This window comes from Apodemus sylvaticus, chromosome 21 (assembly GCF_947179515.1).
Source record: "Apodemus sylvaticus chromosome 21, mApoSyl1.1, whole genome shotgun sequence".
NCBI lineage: Eukaryota > Metazoa > Chordata > Mammalia > Rodentia > Muridae > Apodemus > Apodemus sylvaticus.
The window spans coordinates 51,350,310-51,377,524 of NC_067492.1; the positions used below are offsets into that span (position 1 = coordinate 51,350,310).

At 43.7% G+C, this 27,215-nt stretch overlaps 2 protein-coding genes across 2 annotated transcripts in view; both read left to right on the top strand.

Annotated features, from left to right (window-relative positions):
- The window catches only part of Mmaa (metabolism of cobalamin associated A), a 441,074-nt gene that overhangs the window by 297,565 nt on the left and 116,294 nt on the right, over window positions 1–27,215 (top strand). The gene's annotated exons all lie outside the window — the stretch shown is intronic.
- The window catches only part of Smad1 (SMAD family member 1), a 62,298-nt gene continuing 53,797 nt past the window's right edge, over window positions 18,715–27,215 (top strand). Inside the window, exon 1 of the mRNA XM_052166199.1 lies at window positions 18,715–18,967. The gene's annotated coding sequence lies outside the window, so the exon portion shown is untranslated. The remainder of the gene's footprint in view (window positions 18,968–27,215) is intronic.

Sequence of the window (27,215 nt, forward strand, 5' to 3'; positions counted from 1 at the left end):
AAGTAAAGCCAATAACATAGGGCGTGCTTAGTGAGGTGCTGGCTCCCAGTGTTACCCATTTGTAAGGAGTTAGCCTGTGTGTGTGCTGTTCCTCCCCAGGAGATGCTTGAGACAGCAACGTGTTTAAAAGACCATGCACAGTTAGAATTGTTCCAGTGTGCTTTCTGCCACTGTGATAAGACACTGACCAAAAGCAAGTTAACAGAGGAAAGGGCTTATTTTAGCCTATAGGTCACAGTCCATCATGGAGGAAGTCGGGGCAGAAACTCAAAGGGGAACCTAAAGCAGAAGCCATGGAGGATCGTGCTTGCTGGCTCCCTAGCCGGCTGGCTAATCCTCAGTCAGCTTTCTAAGGCAGCGTAAGACCACCTAGCCAGGTGCTGCCTACAGCGGGCTAGCTCTTCCTACATTAAACAGTGATCAAGAGACCCCTCAGAGACATGCCCACAGGCCAGTCAGATCAGATCCCTCATCTGAGACCTCCTTATCAGGTGATTCCAGGCTATGTCAAGTTGATAGTTAAAAAACAAAAAACAAACAAACAAAAAAAAACAGTGCTCAATAAATATTTGTGAATGAATTGATGTCTTTATTGTTGATTTAAATTCAAATAAATCCAAGTGGGATGGACTCCAGTGTTTGTTGCAAACGGTAACATTTTGTTTTTGTAGTGTGTGTGTGTGCTTGTGTGTGTGTAATATATACATATATACATACACAAGTTATGCTGAATACATGTCACCGTTTGGGTGACTTTATTCTACTTGTCTGCATTTGCTTAGGGTTAACGCTGCTGTTGTGTATGACAGGCTTCCTCGCAGCGTATTTCTCTGGCAAAGTGCTTCTCAGACATCTAAATGGCTCTTTTACTAATAAGGAAATCTGTATGAATTGTAAACATCATTACCTGCTACGTTTTGTCTCTACTCTTGCAGTCATGACAACCCAACCTGGCATGTGTAGATCTCCTCATTTCTCGGCCACTTCTGACATGGGGGCTCCTAATTCTTTTCAGATGAAGCAAAGAGTATAAGTTTGTGGATGAAACCCCCATGGCTCAACCGGCTCCAGAGCCCTGGAAATGTCCCAATCGCGGTTTGTAACAATGTTAAGATAATTAGTTTTGTCTTATATTTTATTACAATTTAAAATTCAAAATGTCAAGCATCATTAATGAGATGACTATGGAGAATAGTCTTTTTTCCAGCTCTCTTGGTCCTTCGATTATATCCTACTAAAGGTTTTAATCAGATGAGCAACGTATCTTTGTTATTGTTGTTGGCTCATTGCTGTTTTTTGAGACATGGTCTCATAGCCTTGTCTGTCCTGGAACTTGCCCTGTAAAGTAGGCTGGCTGGCCTTAAACTCATGGAGATCTGCCTTTCCCCAAGAGCTGGAGCTAAAGGTGTGAGCGAGCCTCCATCCTTAGCAAGGTGACTTTATTTATTATTTATTTAAATTTTGGTAACTATATCTTTGTAAGACACTTAAAATAATTCCTCTGTATTACAAGCTGCATTCACAGGTTGGTTTGTTTTACTTTTCTTTTTTTTATTCTTTTTCAAAAGAATGCTTTAGCTTTATAATTGTGTAAAATGATTATCATTCAATGGTATATTTACAGACCATGCTATATTCAGAAAATTCCAGTCTCTGGAATTTTCTATTTCTCTCTTATTAAAATCTATGCAACTTTTAAAGATGTTTTTGCTTACTCTTTCATTATACTTTTAGTTGGGAGCAAATGCTCATATTCTTATGGGACACGATTTTTTTAAAAAAGATTTGTTTTAGTTCTGTGTATATGTGTGCATGCACGTATGTGTGTATGTGTGTGTGTTGTTTATGTGTGCACATGCACATACATGTATACTCATGTATGTGGGGGTAACAACAGAGACCAGAAGACATCATTTGATTCCCTAGTGCTGGAGTTACAGCTGGTTGTGAACAGTCTAGTGAGGGAGCAGAGAGCAGAACTTGGGGTCTCTGAAAGAGCAGTAAGCACTCTAACTACTGAGCCATCTCTCCAACCCTGGACCTCCATCTTTTAAAGATAAACAAAGGCCATTTGCACCAGGGAGCAGGGAGACTCCACAGCCTTCTGTGCATAGCCTGACAGGAGAGAGTGATCCCCCAGCAGTGCTTTTACTTATGAGCACAGAGGTAAGATCTCCACCTTCTCTCTGGAGGGGCACAGCTAGGAGCACATAGGGCATAAGATCAGTGGAGCCAGTGGGACAGAAGTCTTCCTGCCACCATTGGCACCAGGGAGCCGGGAAACTCCACAGCCTTCTGTGCACAGCCCGCCAGGAGAGAGTGATCTCCCAGAAGTGCTTTCACCTCTGAGCTCAGAGGAGTAAGGGCACAGGCTTACAGGCCCATAGGAGGAACAAACTCCAGCCAGAGACAACAATACCAACTAGCACCAGAGATAATGAGATGGTGAAAGGCAAGCACACGAACCCTATCAACAGAAACCAAGGCCACATGGCAACATCAGAACCCAGTTCTCCCACCACAGCAAGTCCCGGATACTTCAACACACTGGAAAAGCAAGAGTCAGATTTAAAATCATATCTCGAGAAGCTGATAGAGGGCTTCAAGAAAGACTTAAATAACTCCTTTAAAGAAATACAGGAGATCATGGGGTCAACAGGCAGGAGCCCTTAAAGAAGAAACACAAAAATCCCTTAAAGAATTACAGGAAAACACAAACAATCAAGTGAAGGAACTGAACAAAACCATTCAGGATCTAAAAGTAGAACTAGAAACAATAAAGAAATCACAAAGTGAGTCATCTCTGGAGAAAGAATTCAGGAGTCATAGATGCAAGCATCAACAACAGAAAACAAGAGATAGAAGAAAGAACCTCAGGTGCTGAAGATACCATAGGAAACATTGACTCAACAGTCAAAGAAAATGCAAAATGCCTACAGCTGGTAATTCAAAACATCCAGGAACTCCAGGACACAATGAGAAGACCAAACCTAAGGATTATAGGTATAGACAAGAGCGAAGATTTCCAACTTAAAGGGCCAGTAAATATCTTCAACAAAATTGTAGAAGAAAACTTCCCTAACCTAGAGAAAGAGATGCCCATGAACATACACGAAGCCTTCAGAACTCCAAACAGACTGGACCAGACCAGAAGTTCCTCCCGTCACATAATAATCAAAACATCAAATTCATTAAACAAAGAAAGACCATTAAAAGCAGTAAGGGAAAAAAGGCAAGTAACTTATAAAGGCAGACCTATCAGACTCACACCAGACTTCCCACCAGAGGCAATGAAAGCTAGAAGATCCTGGGCAGACATCATAGAGCCCCTAAGAGAACACAAATGCCAGCCCAGGCTACTATACCCAGCAAAACTCTCAATCACCATAGATGGAGAAACCAAGATATTCCATGATAAAACCAAATTTACACAATATCTTGCCACAAATCCAGCCCTACAAAGGATAATAGATGGAAAACACCAACACAAGGAAGGAAACTACACCCTAGAAAAAGCAAGAAAGTAATCTTTCAACAAACCCAAAAGAAGATACCCATACAAACATAAAAATAACATCAAAAATAACAGGAAGCAACAATCACTATTCCTTAATATCTCTTAACAACAATGGATTCAACTCCTCAATTCAAAAAGAAAACATAGACTAACAAAAATAGTTCTCATGTAAATCTTCAATTTTATCAGAAAATGTTTGTAATTCCCCTTTTAATTAATTTAGTAATGCTTTTATATCTACCATTTTATCTACATTATTTTTCATGATAATCTTCACTTTTAATATGTCTTTTTATATATTTCCTCTATTTTATAAGAAATGTTTTCAATGTAAATCTTTGATTTTATCACAAATGTTTCTAATTCCACCTTCAATTAATTTAGAGTTTTTATATCTACCATTTTATATGTAAAATTTTCCATGAAATAGTCAATTTTAATGTGCTTATCTATATATTTCTTGAATTTTACCAGAAATATTTTCCATGTAAATCTTCAATTTTATCTGAAAATGTTTATAATTCCACCTTCAATCAACTTAGAATTATCTTTATGCCTATCATTTTATCTGTATAATTTCCATGATGATCTTTAATTTTAACATGTTTTTCTATATATTTCTTCAATTTTATCAGAAATATTTTCCATGTAAATCTTCAAGTTTATCAGAAAATATTTATAATTCCACTTTCAATCAACTTAGGAATACTTTTATGCCTACTACTATTATATTTATATAAAATTTTCCATGATAATCTTCAATTCTAACATGTTTTTCTACATTTTTCTACAATTTTATCAGAAATATTTTTCCACGTAAATCTTCAATTCTGTCATAAAATGTTTCTATTTCATATTTCAATTAATTTAGCAATGTTTTTATGTGTACCACTTTACTCTTTAATTTTCTGTGAAAATTGTCAATTTTAACATGTTTTTTTATGTATCTCTTCTATTTTATCTGAAATATTTTCCATGTAAATCTTTAATTTTATCATAAAGTGTTTTACTTCCCTTTTCAATAAAAAAAGAAAAAGTAAAGATAATCCAAATAATATAATATATGCTTTTGTTCCTACTACACTTTCTTCTCATGATATACCCTGTAGCAGAGGAAACAATTCAAATTCATGGCTCCAAAATACCCCATTTGTTAACTTGGTCTCTAGGAATGTACAGGTGATTTAATTCTAGTGGGTTTTTTTGTTTTGCTTTGTTTTGTTTTGTTTTAAAAAAGGCAACAACAAGTTTTTGGCAGTGGAAGGAGGAATAGCAGTTAGTGAATCCAGGTCTTTCAATAATGCGAGGACTGAAAAACTATGCATCAAATTTGGCAATATGAAAGCCAAGGACATTTAGTCAAGGAGAAACTGTCGCACACACACTCTACCCAGTAGGACACAGCAGGCTGGCTCAGTAAGAACCGACCAGCAGAGCTGCATAGACAGAACCTGGGCTGCAGATGGCAGTGAGGAAACCGGAAGTCCTCCTTGGTTTTCTCATCACTGTGACAACGTACCCAGCAGGAGCAACTTAGGGATGGAAACTTTTATGTATTTATTGTTTTTTTAATTAATTAATTAATTAATTTACTTTCCATCCTGATTGTAGTTTCCCCTCCCTCCTTTCCTCCCAGTCCCTCCCTCTAGCCCTCCCTCCCTATCCTCCTGTCCTCCTTTTCCCCCTCAGAAAAGGGGAAGCCGCTCATGGATATATCAACCAGCCTTGACATAACAAGTTGCAGTAAGACTAGGCGGATCTTTTATTGAGGTTTAGACAAGGCAGCCCGGTTAGGGGAACACGATCCAAAGGCAGGCCACAGAGTCAGTGACAGCCCCTGCTCCTGCTGTTATGAGTCCCACGTGAAGACCGAGCTGCACAACTGTTACATCTGGGCAGAGGACCTAGGTCTGCCCCATGCATGCTCTCCCATGGGCAGTTCAGTCTCTGAGAGCCGCTATGGGCCCAGGTTAGTTGATTCTGTAGATTTTCTTGACCTCTCTGGCTCCTTCAAGCCTTCTTCTCCCTCTTCCATAGAATTTCCCAAGCTCCACCCAATGTTTGGTTGTAGGTCTCTGCCTTTGTTTCCCTCCGTTGCTGATTGAAGCCTCTCAGACGGCAGGTATGCTACGTTCCTGTCCACACGCAGTGGCAGAGTATCATAAGGAGCGCCAGGGGCTGGCTCTCTGTCATGGACTGGGTCTCACGCTGAGCCAATTACTCATGAAGGTTGGCCGTTCCTTCAGTTTCTGCTCCATCTTTACCCCGGAGCATCCTCTTGGCAGGAGAACTTGTGGGTGGAAAAGTTTATTCTGATTTATAGTATATGGTTGGGTGCAGTCCATCTTGGCGGGAAGAGCATCTGTGGAGTGACTGTTCACATGCATGTGTGTTGTGTCAACACTTTCCTCCAAGCCCCCTGGAGTAGGCGTTGGTGATGCAGCTGTATTCGAGTCCTATAAAGTAACCTTTCACCCATATTCCTGTAAGTAACCCCAGTAAGCTCACTGGTTCACCAAGTTGGAATTTGATGGTATCTGTACTTTGATCTTGGGTGAGTAGACATGCGTGTTGTGTCTCCCCAGGAAAAGTTTTGTCACACAATGATGTACAAACAGGAAGCAGATAGCAGAAAGAAAGCAGGGCTGGAGTACAAAGCTTCAAGGCACACTCTATATTTGATTATAATGTTTTATGCGTGTGTTTTGTTATGGAAGATATTGGAGCATGTTTATTGTTTATTCTTCATTTTTTACTTGTGGTAAGAATAACCAGGAAGTTATAAGTGTGCTGTGAGCATCTTTTAAAAACTATTTTTCCTGGGGCTAGTGAGACGGCTCAGTGGATAAAGGTGCTTGCAGCCAAGTCTGACAGCCTGAGTTTGACCTTGGAAAGAGTGTACATGATAGGAGGGAACAGACAGACTCCAGTCCATCATTCTCTGACTTCCATACCCTTGCCATAGCATGGGAGCACCCAAATAAAATGGTGATGATGTTGTTGTTGTTGTTGTTGATGATGATGATGACAATAAAAATAAAAATAAATAATAATAGACAATATCTGTCCCAACACTGGGAGTAACAGGGACCAGCAGGATCTAGTGACCCAGGAGCCAGGCCCAACCAGTGACAAGGCTTCCTTCTGGTCTGGGCCCTTGGGCGCAAACTCTGCAGCCAGTCCCACAACACCAAGGGGAAGCTCTACTCCCAGGCACTTTAACATGCCCAGGATCACAGGATCTCAGGTGCTTGGTCATATCAGGATCTCAAGGTCCCAGAGACAGCCTGAATCTTAAGAGCTCGAACACACCCAGGATCACAGGATCCTAGAATCAGAGGATCACAAAGACAGCTTGACTCTGAGGAGTTCTGACACAACCCGGATCACAGGAAGAACAAGCTCCATTCAGATATATCAGGGCAGGTAGCACTAGAGATAACCAGATGGCAGGAGGCATAAGAACATAAGCAACAGAAAACAAGGTTACTTGGCATCATCAGAACCCAGTTCTCCCACCATAGCAAGTCCTGGATACACCATCACATGGGAAAAGCAAGATTTGAGTCTAAAATCACTTCTCGTGATGATGAAAGAGGACCTTAAGAAAGGCATAAATAACTTTCTTAAAGAAATACAGGAGAACATAGGTAAACAGCTAGAAGTCCTTAAAGAGGAAACACAAAAAATCCCTTAAAGAATTACAGGAAAATACAATCAAACTGGTGAAGAAAATGAACAAAACCATCCAGGATCTAAAAATGGAACTAGAAACAATAAAGAAATCACAAAGGGAGACAACCCTGGAGATAGAAAACCTAGGAAAGAGATCAGAAGTCATAGATGCAAGCATCACCAACAGAATACAAGGGACAGAAGAGAGACTCTCAAGTGCAGAAGGTACCATAGAAAACATTGACACAACAGTCAAAGAAAATAAAAAAAGCAAAAAGCTCCTAACCCAAAATATCCAGGAAATCAGGACACAATGAGAAGACCAAATCTTAGAATAATAGGTATAGAAGAGAGTGAAGATTCCCAACTTAAAAGGGCCAGTAAATATCTTCAACAAAATTATAGAAGAAAACTTCCCTAACCTAAAGAAAGAGGTGCCCATGAACATACAAGAAGCCTACAGAACTCCAAATAGACTGAACCAAAAAAGAAATTCCTCTTGTCACATAATAATCAAAACACCAAATGCACAAAACAAAGAAAGAATATTAAAAGCAGTAAGGGGAAAGGTCAAGTAACATATAAAGGTAGACCTATCAGAATTACACCAAACTTTTCACCAATGACTATAAAAGCTAGAAGATCCTGGGCAGATATCATACAGACCCTAAGAGAACACAAATGCCAGCTCAGGCTACTATTCCCAGCAAAACTCTCAATTACCATAGATGGAGAAACCAAGATATTCCATGACAAAACCGAATTTACACAATACCTTTCCACAGATCCAACCCTACAAAGGATAATTGATAGAAAACACCAAAACAAGGAGGGAAACTACACCCTAGAAAAAGCAAGAAAAGAATCAACAAACCTAAAAGAACATAGCCACACAAACATAATTCTACCTCTAAGAACAAAAATAACAGGAAGTAACAATCACTTTTTCTTAATATCTCTTAATATTACCAACATATCCTAATAGACTGAAATTCAAAAATATGAGGAAATGGGAATTTGTTGGCTGTCACCCTAATTTGTCTCTCTAATTTGGTAATTGGAGAAATATGTCCAATATTATATAATCCATACACACTTTCTGCTTGTTTGTACATGACAGTGTTTTGCTGTGCACCACATAATGGTCTGGAAATCATGCTTCTCCTCTCTCAGCCTCTCTATTAGTAGGATTGTTTATTTGATGTTTTTACACTATACTATGGTTTTCAGAACAGCTTACATATTTCAAAATTATATGTTCAAAAGAAAAATAGACAATTTGGGAGGTGGTTTGTAAGAGAACAACGAAGAATGAGATTGAATACTTTGCTTGATATAATTATTGTATCAACTTTGAAGAAGATAACCTTACAAGTTATTCTTTTTTCTGAGATGAATGCTTTTCAAAATCATCACAGCCAATGAACCAGAATCTTACCCTCACCTAATGTCTGTGTCACCCTCCAGGCAGAGCCATTGTTCATTGAAACAGTTGATGAATGACTTCATGGGTAGACCATCTTAATACGCATGCCTTTTCTTAAATGATGTAACCTGTTCCCTGTGGGCTGAGAATGATGACAATCACTCAGGTTAAATAGCTTTGACCATAGCAGGAAATCTGTATCCAAATAATTGTGCCTACAATTCATTTCTTGGTGCAGCAGAACTGCCAATGGAGGTAAAATCCTTTGGTGATATGGGACATTGAAATACAGCCTTATTACAAGAAACAAAAACAAACAAACAAGCAAAAAGACTTTATCTTTTTATGTTCATTTAATAACATGTCCATCATTTTTATGATTGGTAGAAAAATACATATCATGTTAAACATAATAATAGTAAAATAAATATAAAAATACAGAAAAAATAATAAATGATATTTTATAAATGATAAAAAAATAAATGAAATAAGTTCACAGGCCACTATAAGAAGACAACTATCTTCCACCGAGCTAATTACAGCCCAGCTGAAGTTCTCATTAATTCAGTCATGTTGCCCACTGTTTCTGATCCACCCATCAGTCTCACTGGGCTTGCCGAAACTATTACTGCTTGTGACAACCAGCTTCTGGCCTTCCTGAGAGTGATGGCTAATATTGGTTGTGAACTTGATGGACTCTAGGAAAGCTAGGGGACAATTTTCAGGGTGCATCTGTGAAGGAGGTTTACTGAGGTGAGAAGGCCCATCTTTAATGTGGGTGGAACCATTCCATGGGGTCATTTAGAATAAATAAAAAGGCAGATGGACTTCAGGCTCTTTTTTTTTTTTAATTTTATGTGTGTGTGTATATGTGTATGTGTGTGTGTGTGTGTGTGTGTGTGTGTGTGTGTGTGTGTGTACACATACATATATATTTAAATGTAGGAGGCATGCCAGTAGAGGGCATCAGATTCCTTCATAGATGGCTGTGAGCCACCATGTGGGTGCTAGGAATTCAACTCAGGTCCTCTGGAAAAGCAGCCAGTGTTCTCCACCACCAAGCCATCTCACCAGCCCCTCTCTGGACTTCTTGATTGCTGATGCTATCTGACCAGTGCCCTCACAATCTGGCTGCTGGATCTTCCTCAGTGATGGACTGTATCCCTCAAACTGTAAGTCAACACAAACCTTGCCCCCCTTAGGTAGCTTTGCCAGTTATCTGACCACAGCAGTAACAAAAGGAAGGACCAGCGTGCCCAGCCGCTCTGTGCGGCAGCCTTCTGATCTGTTTGCTCTCTTGGGGCTTTATATAAAAACATTCAGATTGAACAGCCATGGACTTTGGAGGTCAATACATTTTTTTTCTCCATCTTATTTTTTTCTATTAAGAATTCTGGAGAAGTAAGTCCAGGCCTTCCTCCCCCCACATTAGACCATTTGATAATCTCACATCATATTTAGAATAATCTCTGAAGTCCTGGCGAGGGTTCAGACAGGATTGTTTGGCATCTGTATTGTCCCTACCTTGGCTCAGAGGACTCAGGGAAGCCATCTGGTCCCTAACACAGACCCTGCCTGGGCTCTTACATCCCTATTACTCACAGTGTGATTCTTCTGACCCTTTAAATGACCACGTGGAAGTGTATGCTGAATAAACCCTTTCCTCCCCAGCTTGCTTCTTGGTCATGATGTTTTGTGCAGGGACACAAACCCTGACTGAGACAGAACGGAAGCTGTGAAGGGTCACACTAATTTTTACACTTTCAACTTAGAGTAACTACGGAATTCAGGAAAGCAAAGACGGACCATGGCATTAGGGGCAATAGAGGGGACATCGCAGGGGCTAGGGGGCTAGGGTGGGGGATAGAGGGACATCGGGGACCATTGTGGGGGCCAAGGGGATTGTTTCAGGGGCTAGGGGGCTATGATGGGGGATAGAGGGTCATCAGGGACCATTGTGGGGGCTAAGGGAATAGTTTCAGGGGCTAGGGTGGCATTGTGGGGACTAAGGAGTCTTTGGGGTGGGCTAGGGGACAACAGAGAGGCCCAGGGGGTAAATGGGCAATAGCAAGGCACACGTACTCTGAAGCAGAAAATGGGGACAACAGAGTGGAGCTCTAAATAGGGATGGGGTTGACACATAAAAGAACAGTGAGAATGTCTGAAAAAGTCATGAGGAGTCATAGTATTAACTACCTACCGAAAACCGCCAATAATACCTCTAAATCAGTGTACACATATGCATAGGTAATTTAAATGAAGTTTTCCCTTCCGTACTGAAAATGTTCCCACTGAGAGTCAAAAAAGACCATCTATAAAATACCGAAACACCAGGTGTGAGAAGTCCCCTTTCAAATTATTGGTCAGGATTGTCCAACAGACTCCCCACATAGCCTTGTGATTGACTCTGGTTGCTCCCCAGAGGTGGAAGGCAGGCAGATCTCTGTGAGTTCCGGCCCGGTATCGTCTTTATAGCAAGTTATAGGACAGGCAGAGTAAAACCTCCAAATAGTCCCCCGGCACCCCACAAGAACCCCCATCATGATGCTCTCACTAGCCCCAGCAATGCCCCTCTATTGTCCCCTAGCTCTGCCTCCCACAATAGCCCTCCTAGCTCTGGAAATGGTAATCAACACCCACATGAACTCCAGTTACGGGTCCCAAAGGCTCTGAGCTAGAACTGACCTGCAGCCTCCTCCCTGAAATCAACTTTCACGGTACCAGAAAGCAAAGCAAAGCAAGCAAACAAAAAGCAAGAACAAGCCATGGCTTTTTCTTATTACTAAGGTAAAACAACATTGCACTTATGCTTTTCAGATTTTTTTTCTTTTTACTTTTTGAGCTAGGGTCTCTCTATGTAGCTCCAGGTGGCCTGGAACTCAATGTATACACCAGGCTGGCCTGGAACTCTTAGAGATCTGCCTGCCTCTGTCTCCCAAGTGCTGGGTAAAGGCACAGGAATAATTTTTGAAAGCAGAAATCATTTTAAATGGTGTGGTATGCTTGAGTCCGATTATCCCTTCACTTAGAAAACTGAATTGTCTTAGTGACAGTTTGAATTTAAAATCAGAGGCATTTTCTGAGCATGCCTGAATCTTACTAGAATAATATTTCAGGATATTTAAAAAAAAAAAAAAGCTTTAGAGCCTGGCAGTGGTGGTGCATGCTTTTAGCCCCAGCACTCACTCTCTGTGAGTTCAAGGCCAGCCTGGTCTACAGAGTCAGTTCCAGGGCTACCTAGAGAAACCCTGTCTGGAAAAACCTAAAAACATACAAATAAGCAAACAAAAATCAAAACAACAACAATCCCTCGAACAGAAATGGGTTTATGGCCTTCTAACCTACTAGCAAAGACTGCTGAGCATTCTCTAAGGGAAGAATAGAAGCCAATAAAAATGGATGAGCCTAGAACCACTATGTAAGGAAGAAGAGGGCATATTATGGTGACCACTTCAAAGTTCATGTGCTTGACCATTAATGCATCTGACTCACGAGTCAGAAATAACTGATGAAGGGGGGAAGGGAGCCTCTTGCAGCAGGAAGTCCTGGTTGCTTGCCTGATTGTGGTGTGCTGGTAAATGTTTAACAACCGGCTTTCTAAAGAGAGCCGGAAGGACCTTAGCTCGAGGTGGCATTTGTCCATTTGGTTGTTGAAGGATTCATTTGCACCAAGAGTTAACTCTCGCAACTCACATGCTAAATATGTTTGCAAAAGACTTGCAAACTGAGTCTGGGAGGACTGGTCTGTAGGTAAGGGTGCTTGCTGTGCCAAAAGGACCCCAGTTTGATTTTCAGCATCCATGTAAAGCCTGTGGCTGCCCATGCTGGTAACCACAGAACTGGGGCTAGGGGTGGGGTGTGCAGAGATAGGTAGATCTCAAGAGTTAGCCATCCAGCCTGGATGAAGGGCAGGCTTCAGATTTGGTGGGGAAAACTGTCTCAGAAAAACAAGGCAGAGAGCGATAGAGAAAGATACCCAACAGCAAATACGAAAGCGCATTTGAATATAGGCATGTGCACACATAATACATACCCTCAACCCCGCCCACACATACCCTTGAAGGCTCCTGAGCCGGGCAAGCCATCTGAGCACATTGCTGTATTTACCCTTCACCTTCTGCCACAGGGACAAGTATCCAGATTTTAAAAGGACATTCTCCACCCTTCCTCACAGATAGGAAAGACCACAGGAGAGTGTTGTGATCATAGAAAGAGAAAGCGGCTCAAGAATATAGTCTATGGGTGTGGAGGAAGGGGGTGCATCCCTTCCCCCTGAGAGACCAGACACACTATGGTATAGAATAGAATAGAGTTTATTCAGGGCTTGGGGAGGGAAGTTGAGGGGGTAGTAGAGGCAGAGAAAGGCAGAGAGAAGGAGAGAATAGAGAAGTAGAGGCTGACCGTGACCACGTGGAGAGAAGGGGGAGAGAGGACAAGAGAACAAGAGGATAAGAGGAGAGAGGGGGAATGGAGACAGAGGAGGGGGCAAGCAGCCCCTTTTGTAGTGGGCCAGGCCTACCTGGCAGTTGCCAGGTAACCGTGGGGTGGAGCTTAGACAGAATCCTAACAGAGAGTGGCTGTCAGTGAGTGCTGGCAAAGACTGTAGGCGTGGCGACAGCCAACCACAGATGGTACTGGTGAGTAGCATCTTTTTAAAAGGGGCTTCAGGCTCAGTTCACCATTTTTACTGATGATGATGTAACCATCTGTAACTAGCCAAGAAAGAGAAACCAGGAGACTGGCAGAGTACTCTGTTTTAATGACCTTGAGCTGTCTCACAGCCTCTGGAATTCGCCCTTGTGCCTTCTATAAGCCATGGCTTATTCAGGTGTTGTGTTAAAAGCAGGCAAATTCATTCTTCTTCTGTGTCAATGGATATAGACTTACGAAAGGGAGATTGCCACTGGCCACAAAACTATTGAAAATTTTAAAAAGATCATAAGTCACTTTCAAAAATCCATTGTTTTGTTTATGAGAGTTTGTCTAAAACTCTTGGCTTGGAGACAGAAACTCTTCTAAGCACAGCACTCTGAGAGTTTGGGAAAGGCCTACCTGTTGTGTGCAGGCTACAGGGAGAGGTCATGCTGAGTACCAGAAGGGCATCAGCAGACTTGTGTGACCATCAGCGGGTCACTTAGCAGTTGGCACATTAGCTCCTCATCTACAAAACAGAAATAATGTCATCCATACTAAAAAGATGTATTTGTATTGTTAATTGTGTGTGTGTGTGTGTGTGTGTGTGTGTATGTGTGTGTGTGTGTGTGTGTGTGTGTGTCTGAACACTTGCATGTAGACATCTGTGGCTTCCAGAAGATGGCGTCAGATCTCCGGGAGCTAGCTGTGCAGAGGGATGGAAACTACCCAGTGTAGATGCTAGGAACCAGACTCAGATCCTCTGCAAGGGCACTGTGTGCTCTAAACTACGGAGCCAACCTTCTGGCTCCTCAGTGTGCTGCTTGAGGGATGAATAACTTGTGCTTAGGGCCTGAAACAATGCCAGGCGAACGGTGAACACAAAACCTGCAGCCGTCTTCACCACCCTCCTCAGATCATGGGTTTGGCATGTATGTCCTGTGGGGTGTTTGAGACTGAGTCCAGGCCTTTCCAGGGCTCAGTCCTGTGTCGTCCTCCTTAGTAAGCTCTACCACTTGCCTTAGTTAGTCTTTTATTGCTGTGAAGAGACATGACCACTCTTATAAAGGAAAATATCTAATTGAAGCTGGCTTACAGTTTCAGAGGTCTAGACCATTATCCTCATGGCAAGAAGCATGGCAGACATGGTGCAGGAGTTCTACAGGCATCTTGATCTACAGGCAGCAGAAGGAGACTGTCCCACTGTGCAAGGCTTGAGCATATATAAGACCTCAAAGCCCCGCCTCCACAGTGACACACTTCCTCCAGCAAGGCCACACCTCCAACAAGTAGCGTCACTCCCTCTGGGCCTATGGAGGCCAGTTACCTTCAAATTGCCCCTTTCTCAAACTGTTCCCCAGCTTTGGGAATGCCCTCAACTCGAGAGACTCACAAACCTCACAGAGGTTGGCAGTCCACAGATCCTATCACCTACCCAACATGTCATGCTCTCTTCCTGCTCCTTGCTGCCCAGTTCCTGTGGTCACTCCTTTGTCCTTGGCCTCTAGTGCCTGACTGCCTTCCACCATGCTCACCTGAGGAGCCCCAGCCTTAGTAAGGCTCAGCTTGTCTGCTTCAGTCAACTGAACCTGGCTGACTGGGTTTGCTTTAAAGTTTTGAATGCTAACTTCAAATGGGTACTCAGCGGTGTGGCTTGGCCTTTCCACAACATTTCCGTACTTCCTGTGCTTTCTGACTCGGAGAAGATGACTGTCTAGAGCATGCCTTTCTTCTACTCTCCAGCCTCCCAGCCACCCCATCCCATTCTCTGGAAGCAGTCCTGAGTCTGTTCATAGAGAGCAGGAAGCAGGACAAGACCTCCCTGGAGCTCCCTGGGAGAACAGAATATGATGTATATATGTTTTGAAAGGAATTTATTTGATTGGCTTGTGTGAAGGGCTTGGGCAATCCAACCATGGTCATCAGCACCTTAGGGAGTCATTAGCTGGCAGTACACAAGGCTGGGTGCTTCATTCATTATCCAAGCCTGTGGCTGAAGGCCTGGAGGAGTGCTGGTTTTCAGTGCACACTGGAAGGCAAAAGAAGCTAGGGTCTGATGGCACTGTGGAGTAGAAGCAGGCAAAACTAGCCAACCAACCAGCCAACCAACCAGCCAACCAACCAGCCAACCAGCCAACCAACCAACCAACCAGCCAACCAGCCAACCAACCAACCAACCAGCCAGCCAACCAACCAACCAACCAACCAACCAGCCAGCCAACCAACCAACCAGCCAGCCAGCCAGCCAACCAACCAACCAACCAACCAACCAACCAACCAACCAGCCAGCCAACCAATCAACCAACCAACCAACCAACCAACCAACCAACCAACCAGCCAACCAACCAGCCAACCAACCAGCCAACCAGCCAACCAACCAACCAACCAGCCAACCAACCAGCCAACCAACCAACCAACCAGCCAAACAACCATCCAACCAACCAACCAACCAGCCAAACAACCATCCAACCAACCAACCAGCCAACCAACCAACCAACCAACCAACCAACCAACCAGCCAACCAACCAACCAGCCAACCAACCAACCAACCCAAAACTCAAAACCATGCGCCCAAGTTATCCCTCTTCTCTGGCTAGCTATGATACTTATTACAGTAAAAGAAGGACAACCAAGCAGGCTTGCAGCGAGAAAGAGCACATCCAGGGAGGCGGGCCTCACTGAACCACACAGCTTAAAGACACGGTGGGCGAGTGTCTCTGGGAAGGGTTGTCCAGGGAGGTGATGGCCGCACACTGAGGTGGAGCTGTGTCTGAACTGATCTGAAAGATGGTGGTGGCTAGGACGGCACGAGGAAGAGAAGAAGGACTAGGCTGGGTGAGAGAGAATGGCACAGAAGGCAGATCATGCGTGGCCTCCATGTGGTAAGATTGTTATTCTGAGAGAAGTAGGAATCAGTTGTTTGTTTGTTTAGTTTCTTATTTGTGTTTTTTAATAAACAAAATGACTTTAACAATGAGGTTAATCACAATTTACAACTGTCTCAAAAATGGCCCCTTTGAAACAGTATCCAAATCTTTATTACCATTTAAAGAAATAATCTGCACAGAATAAAACAAAAATTTATAATGTGCATAGTATTAGTAATCATCATTTAGGGACAGTAGATGTACACTAACAAAGGTCATCTGTAGCGCTACAAAAATACTTTAATGAATAGTTGTTATATAGTGCCATTGGATATCTCTCCAGGATTTTGTTGTTGTTGTTGTTGTTTATTTTTATCATACGTGTGTGGTGCTTTGCTGGCATGTGCCCCAATGTCTTCACTTATATTATGCATATTTCAATGAGGTCTTCCCTGGTGTGTCTGGCCTGGTGCCCTGGAGGCCAGAAGAGGGTGTTGGATTCCCTGGAACTGGAGTTGTGGTTGTGAGCTGCCATGTGGGTGCTGGGAGTTGAACCCAGGGCCTGTGGAAGAGCAGTCAATGCTCTTAACTCCTAAGGCCTCCGTCCAACCCTCCCTTTAGGATTAAAACAAGAACCATGCACTGCTTTTAATTGCCTGCATTTAAAAAAAAACAGCTTTATTTGGATAAAATTCACAATCATAGAAAGTAGCTATTCAACATATACAGTCATACGGCTTTTGCTATATCCACATAGTTGTGTAACTACCAGATTTTATTAGTAATCTTCTTTTGGGATCCCTTTTACCACGTTGATATCTTTAGTGATCCTCCCAGGTCTTTCAATCCTGCACCCCACACTCTAATCCCGGGCTTTCCTGTTCTGTTCCTATGGCTTTATCTACTATGAACATCTTACATGAAGGAAGCAAATAAAATGGGGTCTTTATTTCTTCATTTGGCAGGATGCCTGTTATTTGGTTGTTGTGTTTTGTTTTTGAGACAGGTCTCACAGAGGTCACAGTGGCCTTGAAGTTGATATGTAGCCAAGGATACCCTTGAGCTTCTGATCTCCTCTACCCCAGAGAGGGTTGGCATTACAGGCCAGCACTGTCCCACCCAGTTTGGGACAGAGGCTCTCACTCCATCCTGGGAGACAGAGGAAGTGCTCCCTTCCTTTTCTCTGGCTGAGTAATATTCCCATGTATGGATATACCTCACTCCTTTCATCCACAGGAGGTCTGCAGAGGGAGGGGAATGACCTTGAGTGCCATCAAGCCAGGCTCACTCCAGCTGTCGCCCAAGGGACCAGAGAGCAACCAACTATGTCAAATGCTGCTTTTAAGGAAACTAAGATGAGATCCAAGAATTGACCAGTAAGTGCTCAAATAGTTTAATGAAGAAAGGAATTTAATTAGCAGAAATATTCTTATGTATAATTTATAAATGGCATTTTATGGGTTTATGGGATTTGTTGCATTTCCTTTGAATAATTAAATATGGAATGCAGATATAATACTTAAATAATTAATAAGAATTTTAAGTAGAATGCTAGGCATGTAAAGGTACAGGAATAATTGGAGAGTGTCATTAATTTGTAGTGGCCTTTGGTATTTCTTTATATTGCTGGTAGTGATTTTCTTTTCTTTTTCTTGGGAGTTTTGTGGGACATTTACTCCTAGAATAGTTCTTCTCTGAACATAACTCAACATTATGATAAATATCCAAGATTTCATGCCAACTTCCAGAAACTGACCAAGAAAGAAGTTGATTGTTTCAAGAAGTTGTTTTTGGTATCTGAACAGATCAGTAAGATGTGAGTTTGTGTGTGTGTGTGTGTTTTGTGGGGTTTTTTTGGGGGGGGGGCAGGTGGAAACAGGGGCAAAACTGTCATCTAAAAGATTGCACCAAAAATTCATAGTACTAAAAGGGTATTTCCCAGTCCAAAGCCAGCCTGGGCTATAGAGAGAGATCCCATTTCCAGACAAGCAAGCAAGCAAGCAAGCAAGCAAACAAACAAGAAAGCAAGAAAGCAAATAAAGGGATTGGGGGGTGAAGCTCATTTGCAAAGTTCTTATCCAGCATGCATAAGGCCATGGGTTCGATTCCCAGAACCTTATAAATAAGTGCAGACCTTTAATCCCAACACTGAGGATGTGGAGGCAGGAGGAAGAGAAGTTCAAGGCCTTTTTCCCTTCAAATCGAGTTCGAGGTCATCCTGGGCTACAAGAGACCTTATAACAAACATACAAATGGTTTCTCTCATTTGCTGCAGGAAGGGTACATGAAAATAAATGCAACTACCTAGTAGTTAACCCAATTTGGGGCTAGGTCACCCAATTTGGGGCTCATGCTACATGGAGGGCCAGTAAATCACTGGGTCAGTGATTGCAGGGCCTTTAAAATGCGTTTTAGGTCGATTGGGTGGGCTCGATGGTCGCGTTCAAGAATACTGGAGAAAACAACACAGGCTTTGGAACTTGACTGGCAACTAGGCAGGGACTAGAGTCGGAGGCAGGCGCGGGCCAGGAATTTGGAGAGGATCCCTAAGCGGCAGCGGGCGCGCGCGGTGCGCGTGTGAGCGAGGGCGAGCGGCGGGCGGGTTGTGCGCCGGGTATTGGCAGGCGGGCTGTGGAGGCTGGGCGGTTCCGACTGCCTGACGCCAGCGCGACCAGATCAATCCAAGCTCGGGGAGCGAGCGGGCGCACCAAGGCGAGGCCAGGGCCGAGGCGCGGGGACGACGGCCGGGAGCTTAAGCAGAGCGCGGGGACGGCGGCCGGGAGCGGATCGGAGCGCGGGACCCGGCGCCGGGTCTCTCGCGTCCCCGCCGATGGGCGCGCCGCCGAGCCGGTAAAGCCCAGTGTACCCGAGCCGACTCGAGAGGGACTTGTCCTGTGCCGCGCGGGGCGCACCGGGACAGGAACCAGCTCCAGGGGGATCCCGGGAGGACTCCTGGGGGGCATCCCGGGCGGGTTCCGGGGAGGATCGGGGACAGGCTCCGAGGGGATTCTGGAGGACTCCCGGGTCGATCTGGGACAGGCTCCCGGGAAGATCCGGGAAGACTCAGGGACCCGCGCTGAGGGGAATCTGGGACGAGCTCCGGGACGCATTCCCCCCCCCCCCCCATGATGGCGCCTCGCAGCCGCGAACCTGCGCCAGACCTCCCCGTCTCCCCGCTTCTTTGTCGGGCGTGTCCAGCTCTCCGGGGACCCCCGTTCCGCATCGGGCCGCAGCCCCATTGTGTCCCCGCCCCGGCCTGCAGACCCTCGGCGGGGACAGCGCTGTGCTCAGCTCGGGTCTCCCTGGATGGACGCGCGCGCTCCTGCAGATCCCTACACAGCTTGATTTGGGGGATCGGGGTTAAGGAAAGTTCGCAGCGTAGTTCCCTCTGATTTATTCAATGGTTTGGCGGCCTCGCGTCTCCCCCCCCCCCTTCCGCCTACACCCCCTGCGTAGCCCAGTGTCGCCTCATTCCTTTCCCTTTACCGGATTCGATTGCCTCACTGCGCGTTCCGAGCGCCGAGAACAACTGTTCTCGTCCAGACCGTCTTTGTTAGTGTTTCTGTCGCGGGGTGGGGGCGGTGGGCGTGAGAGCGCGGGCCTGTGTGAAGGCTGCGGGGCCAGCGTCTCCCCGAGGTGCCTTGGGGAGCCAGGAGGGACTATCGCCGGCCACATCCAGACACTATGGTAGTCGCGGCTTTTGTTTATTCGGAGGCGCATGCAGTTTTTCTAAATGCACGGAACAAAATAATCCAGCCAAGAGCTTTCCATCTGAAAATGCCAGCCTATGCCACAGCCATCTAAGAGAGCATCGTTGTAGAGTGCGTGTTGTCAATCCCCGGCCTCTTTCTTTCCCCTCTCTTGGGTTCCTGGGTGACATCTGAAGTTTTCAAAGCACGGACTGAAAGGAGTTGCTTGGTTTCTGTAATGTCTTCCTGTTGCTGAAGCACAATCACAGCACGGCCAGCATCTCTGCCTCTAAGGGCCTGTGGTGGATAATGCGCCCACACCTCAGCACAATGAGAAAACTGTTCCCTGACCAGGTTCATTTTTCATCGTGTTTATAATTACCACTTTAAGTTGTACCGGAAGCTGATGAGCTGTGCTGGAACAATTCACAAAGAGGCAAGGCAGAGGCGATGTCCACTGCCTGGGTGTTTTCAATTGGTGTGGATGTGTTTTGTACCAGCGTTACTATGATGTGGGTACCAGGCCTGAATAGATACTGCCTTTCCGGTTCGCCCTCCCAGTCTCTGCTTTTCTCATTTTCAGTTAGATGATATTTCTGTGAAGGTGGAGTGCCATCTGTGTAAGTCTCCATTTCTTCAGAAACTGTAAACCAGGTCTCGGAGAGATGGTTTTTCTGGGGTGGGGGTGCCAGAGGCTCCCGGAGGATGATCAGGTTTCTTCCGAGGATGGCGATTTGTCCTTGATTTAGTTTTGACCCCTGCAACCATAGGTAGTAATCAAATACACACTTCCTTTTGCAGTGTCCGCTAGTTTTATATCCTTGGAGAGTTGGTGGTCTTGACATTTTGGAGAAGTAGCCAGATTTTGTTTTGTTTTGTTTTTGGCAATTAAAAATGCTAAACTCTGGCTCGTCTTGGAATTTGAATTCCTTTTCTGGTAAGTTCATGTGAACATTAAGGGGAAGTAATCTCGGTCCCCAGTTACACATATTAGTTAAAAACTAAATTTTGGTTTCTAATCTTGATTTCCATCTATTCTGGGCTCAAGATAAAATGCAATAATGTGGTAGATTGGAAGAGGAATAAAGTCCGCCGTAATTAGATGAGCATATTTGAGCTGCAGTAGCCTACATAATCAAGGCCGAGCTGTGTGTGCATGTATAAAAGATCTCATTTGTGTGGTCTTACAAGGCTAATGGAGGCTTCGCCGAGACTTTATAAATAATGTAAGTTGTGTGTAATGCGGAGTCTCCAGAGAGGCAGAGAGAGCATCATTACCAGCCTTTTCAACCTGCTCGAGATCTTAAATTGATTTACAGCACTGAATTGGTGCAAAATGATACATCAGGATGACATGGGGTCAGCCTGTAAAAGTCTATGATGTCAGCCTATTAGTTCAGTCATCATAATTAAACCGTATTACAGGGGCAGCTAATCAGGAGTCTGGCATTATACTTCAGATATGGGTGGTACATGGATTTTGTTTGTGATGGACAGGGGAGATGGCGAAGAACCCCCATGTTTCTAAAAGAGGGGAAAGTGTTCTGAACTGTGCTTTCTGGGGTTGGGGGGTGCCGCCTCCTGTTAAAGGTGTAGCTTTTCATTTGAAGCTCTGGGGTGGTAATGGGGACCTTTGCAGTTCCGATCATTGTATCAAATGGTGCTTATGCTGGTGTGGGTTTAACTTGGCCTTCTGGATGCTCTGAGATGGCAGGGGATGGCCTGCTTCTTTGTTTCTGACCATTTATTAACTCTGAACTTGCACTGTGCTGGGAATCGTGAGAGGATGTTATTGCTTTAGCAGGTCATAGTCACCAGGCTTCCACTGAAAACATAACAGTGACTTAATTGGAAAAGGAAGACCCTGGCTTTTGCTTAAGTTCTTATAATTTAGGCTCATGGTCTGTTAAGGTGGAAATAGCCTTGTCTGTGAGGCTCAGTCATCATTTAAGATACAATGTTGCCTGCACCACCAACATTTCAGGTAGTATGTCACTACCGTGCTGAATGGAATGTGCTTGGGACCGTTTTTTTTTTATCCCCACAGAAAGTTCTAGACTCCAGAATCTAGAGAATTGACCCAGGACTCCTCTGCACAAATATTTTTTTCAGAAAGGCAAGTTTGGCAGCCAGGGCTACACAGAGAAACCCTGTCTCAAAAACCAACCAACTAAACAACAACAATAACAACAGCTTCAGTTTGGAATGGTGCTTGAAGACAATGGTTAAAATGAGTTTGGCTTTTCAGTAGACCCGATTTGCCCTTTGTGACCATGATTTAGAGCACTAGGTAGATGGAAATTATTGTAGGCTTTTTTTTTTTTACCTCTTTCTGACAATTTTCTATGTGCCAGGCATTGTTTATGGTGGATATAACTTATTTAAGCCCTGGAACTTTCAGAAGAGTGTTGTCCCCATCTTACAGATAAATAAACGGAGGCAGAGTGACTGGCTTCAAGCCACAGGGCTGGCAAGTTCTCAGGATTTGCATTCTAAGGAAGAATATGAATCAAACTACCAGAGCCCTAAGCCTCATTCTTAACTCTGTTTTATTGGTTTTCTGTTTTGTTTGTTTGCTGGGTAAACTCTTTTCCTCTTCAACCCTCTCATGCACAAGAAATTTTTCCGTGACTTGAGTATATGAAGTCTATGAACTAGGTCTACCAACAAAATACTTGCTTATTATTAGTTACAAAAAAATATTCTTAAATTATTAAAGGCCAGTAGAATGGTTCAGCGAGTCAGTAAGGCTGAAGAACTGAGTTTGATTCCAGAACCCACGTGGTAGGAGAGAACAGACTTCCACAAGTTGCCTCTAACCTCCTTAAATAAATTAAATATCTTAAATTTATTTAAAGGTAATTCTCCAGTATACATAATATATATACATATACATACCACTTACTAAAATGGAAAATAAATTTGCTAATTAATCAGATGGATGTCCTGTTTGTTTATTTTACATTAAAGCCGGCTGGGCATACAGGGCATGGAGCCTTTTCAGATTTTCAGAGTTGAGCATGGAGCCTCTTCAGATGTTCAGAGTTGATCGATACTGACTTTATAATTGTCAATACTGAGAATTGTCAACCTAAATATTTCATGTCAATGACAGAAGTGTGTTTGGGGCTGTTTAGAAAGTATTGGGAATTCTAACCTAGTCCCAAGTCAAATTCATTGAACATGTTATAAAACTCAAGGCCAGCAACTCGAACATTGAATTGTAGGATCAAACATTTTACCACAGCCCCATCCAAGGATACTTGTGTAGCGCGAGGTGCGGGTGGTGTTGGGGAGCACCCAGAGGCTTTGTTTCCTATGATCATAAACTGTTACTTAACAAAGTAAAGCTTAAAACAAAAAACAAAAAACCAAGCCCCAGCATTTATCTGTGTCTGTGAAGAGGAAGAGTGCCCAACACATGAAGGTTAAGGAAAACCCACTGGAGTCTTCTCCCCCACTGTCTGGGACCAGGGAATCAAGCTCAGGCTGTTAGGTGTGGCGTTGGGCACCTCCACCCACTGAGCCTTCGGTACCAAGGCAATTTGGTGACTATAATAAAACTACATATATATATATATATATATTTTTTTTTCTCTATAATTCCTAACATAGGATAGTCTCAGATTGGAGCTGACATGTTGCCCTTAGTGTTACTATGTGGTATAAGGACATGCATGGACAGTGCAAAGCATGCACATTGCATCTTCCAGCCCTATTGTATGGTGCAGCAGGGGTGCCAGGAACACCTTGGATTCACTCTCTGTCTGTCTGTCTGTCTGTCTGCTTACTGGAGACCCTCAGGTTCACTGTCTATCTGGAGATCCTTAACTTTGATTTGGAATACCCAGTAGAGTTTGCTTTGTCAGTGTGGATGTGACTCTGCTTGAGCGCTTTCCTGGTCATCCCTTTTTCGGAGGGGTGCTTTCTCCCATCACCCCGTTTAAGCAGCACGTGATTAGAAGTCAAGCTTGCCAGGAAAGCAGCGCATTCACAAGTCCGGGCAGTTGTGTCTCTGCTTTTCTGATTCATTCCCTCTGCTGGCCCTTTGTGTTGCTGTGCTCTGTCTGTCCCAAGCTGACGCTGCTGCTGTTGAGGAGAGTTGCAGTAGTGTGGTTTATCTGTCTTATCAGAACTCCTCTGCTTCCCCTGAGCAGCTGATCGAAGCAGCTGGAGATAAGGGTGGTTCTCGAACATTCCTTGGGGAGTTTTTCTTTTTTAAGGATGGGTGTCAACTTTTGTAGAAAGTCTCACAGTTCAGTTCACGCTTGACTTTTTTGGAGGAAAGGTTAGAGCTGTTTAAGATCTCATGGAAGTATGCTTCAGTTCCTACCTGGTTCCTACATCCTGTATTCTCCTGTCTTCTTATCCAGAGATGTTGACATGCACTGGTGAGATTGTGCACAAGGCTCTGGGTTTTCAGGCAAAGTTCACTGTTTGATTTTGAGACTGCCTTGCCAAGTGCTTCAGAGACTAAAGAGGCTTACTGTTAAACACTGCTTTCAAGAGTGTCTAATCCAATTGGTTCCTACCGAGTTGGCCGATCTGAGGCCAAGAGAGGTTACCTGGCTTGTGTAATGTCTCCCCTCTAACTGACTGAAACAGAAAGCCAGACCTGGATCCTCTGCACATTGAGGGCCCATTTATCTGTTTTTTCCTGTTATGCTCAGTGTTCCTGAGGCCCTGGGCTGAGCACATCCTGGATCATTTTGGGGAGGGGAAGAAAGGAGAATTTCTTTTGGCATGATTTTGTTGTTTTTATACCTAACATTGTTTGAGCTAAGTAGCAATTAAGTCTGACAACCATAGAGAAATGTTTGCTTTCTACAATTTAAAATTGATTTTTTTTTCATTCTAGAAATCGAAAAGAAAAAACCCATGTCTGATTTAATCAATGGGATCTTATTAGAAATGGGCGATCTGAGGCTGTACAAAGTTCAAATTAAATCAGACGGTTGTGACATACTGAAAAGCACACAAAACTATTCTTTTGACTCTCTAGACCACTATATTCCTCACTAAGAATTGAAGTTTGGGGTCTGTCGGGAAGCAGCTGGGTGGGCAGCAGAAGAGGGTTGGAAAGGTATGGGAAGAGAAAAGGTGATTTAGCTATAAAAGGGTGGAGAAAATACAAGTCAAAATGATGAGATTGGCGAATGTCTTGGTGTTCTGTGTGGTACCAAGATTGAAGGCTACGTTTAGAAACATAGAGCATCTCTTCTGAAGTCTATTCTTTTCAGTCTGTATTCCTTTTTTGCTGTTATTGGGTAGTAGAAATATTCAGTCTCATGTGGCCATCAGTGATCTGATTTGTAGCAAAAACTCATGAAATATTTTCAGCAACTACTTAACTCTGCAATGCCATCCATTAATTTAAAGAAAGAAATGGAACCAGGAATCTCGATACTCGGATCCAAGCCGATCATTTAGGTGTGTACTGAGATAGGGCACAGCCAGTCTGCAATGTGGCTCTGCAGAAGCAAGCAGAATCTTCGGGGCACTCGTTTACATAAAAGACGCTGTGCTGAAGGGCTCAAACTTCAGTGACTACATCCATTATGGGAACTGCCATATTTGGAGGGTGTAGCAGCTCAGCTTTGAGATTTTATAAACTGGAAATGGGATTTGAGACTGGAGGCCCCCTGGGAAGAAAGCCTCAGACCCTGTCAGACTCCAGGAATCTTTGCCTGTTGAAGTCTCCTACATCTCTTTTCTGTGTGATTCCTAGAGTTGAAAGGACACCCTTGTGTTTCTCTTTGAAGAGCTCACATCTGTGCGGTGGGGAATTGGTGGCCTCTCCTTCCTCTCCGTAGTCTTGCTGATGTTCGAGATACTCCTGAATTGAGAGAAGGAACACATAACACACATCAGCATTGAGTAAACATCTGTGTGTTTCTTAGTTCAGGGTGTCAGCGCATGCTTGTGGTCATATTTGGGAAGGGGAGATATAAAAGGACCGGCATGCTTATGCAGCAACATGGTCTTATACTGAATTTTTAAATGCTTTATTTACAGTTTTCCTTAATTTTATTTATTTTTTATTTTCTATATATTTTTTATTTTCTATATTTTCCTTAATTTTAGAGCTCCTATGCTATACCTCTTTTTTCATACAATCTCAGAAACTTTAAGGATCTACTTATTCAAACTGTTCCTTCCTTCTCCTTGTCTGTCTGTGGTTTTTTTAATGTGTGCCTCTGCAGAGCAGAATTATTTCAGACTGGCACGGCTATTTTTCCTTTCAGTTTCAAACACCAGAAGAAAAAAGAGAATAGCTAATTATCCTAAACTGTTATAATTAGGCATTAAATTAAGTCATTCATTTAGTTAAAATCAAGTTCCTTTATTTGTTTAGATTGAAAGAAAACTTTTTTTTTTTATATCAGCCCCTTATTTGGTGCTTTTGTGTGTGTGTGTGTGTGGGTGTGTGTGTGTGTGTAATTACAGGCACTCTGGGGTCTCGGGTGGGGTAGCAGAACATGGGGCTTGTGTTGATATGGAGAGGTGAATAAGCAAGGTTTAGCAGCCCCGTCCAGTGGAAATTCTGCAGTGGTGTAAGTGCCAGCCGTATACCACCCAGGGCCGTGGCCACGGGTCACTGTGAAGCTCAGAGTGTGGGCAGTGCAGCTGAGGAACGGCCATTATTCCTGTGTGACCTTGGCGGGCGTTCCTGACGGAGCCTGAGAGGATGGTGGTGTGCAGCAGTTCAGATGGACAGTTGAGATTTTGTCATGTGCTGTAATGCAGAGGCACTGAGAAATCACCAAGAAAGCTTGGTCATGAATTTGGAATTGGGTGGGGTATGTTACAGGTTTTTTTGTTTTTGTTTTTTTTTTTTTTAATAAAAGCTTTCTCTTATGTGATGATCAACCTTTGATAAAATGGAAAACGAACAAAAACCAGACAAAACTAATGAAGATGTGGCCATTCCACGGCTGTGGGATTACAAAAGGGATGTCTGGGATGACCTTTAAGCTCCAACCGCCAGTGGCTGGAGCCCTGATTCGGCCGCTCCTAGTAGTGAGGGATAAAGCCAGTGCGGGAGAAGGTTGGAATGGATGTGTGCGTTTGCAGTGGGAGCCTAGCTAGCTTCTGCACATAAGGTAGAGATGGGAAATTCAGAGCTAGGGTGGGGTCCTTCTGTGCAGGGTGAGGGGGTGGCAGGTCTATAGCTAGCTACCTGCCCTGTACCCAGAAAACCCAGAAGAGGAGACAGAATGTGATTTCACCTTTTCTATCCAAGCCCACACACAGGAATTAGGAAGAATATTATAAGAAGTCAAAAGAGGCCACTGTAAGAAAGATATAGCCTTGGAAGGGGCCATGGGTAGGCTCAGAGGAGGCATGCCTGCCACTTAAAGGGGCGAAAGCATAATTAAGTGAATGTAATTGTGCAGAAAATGAATGTA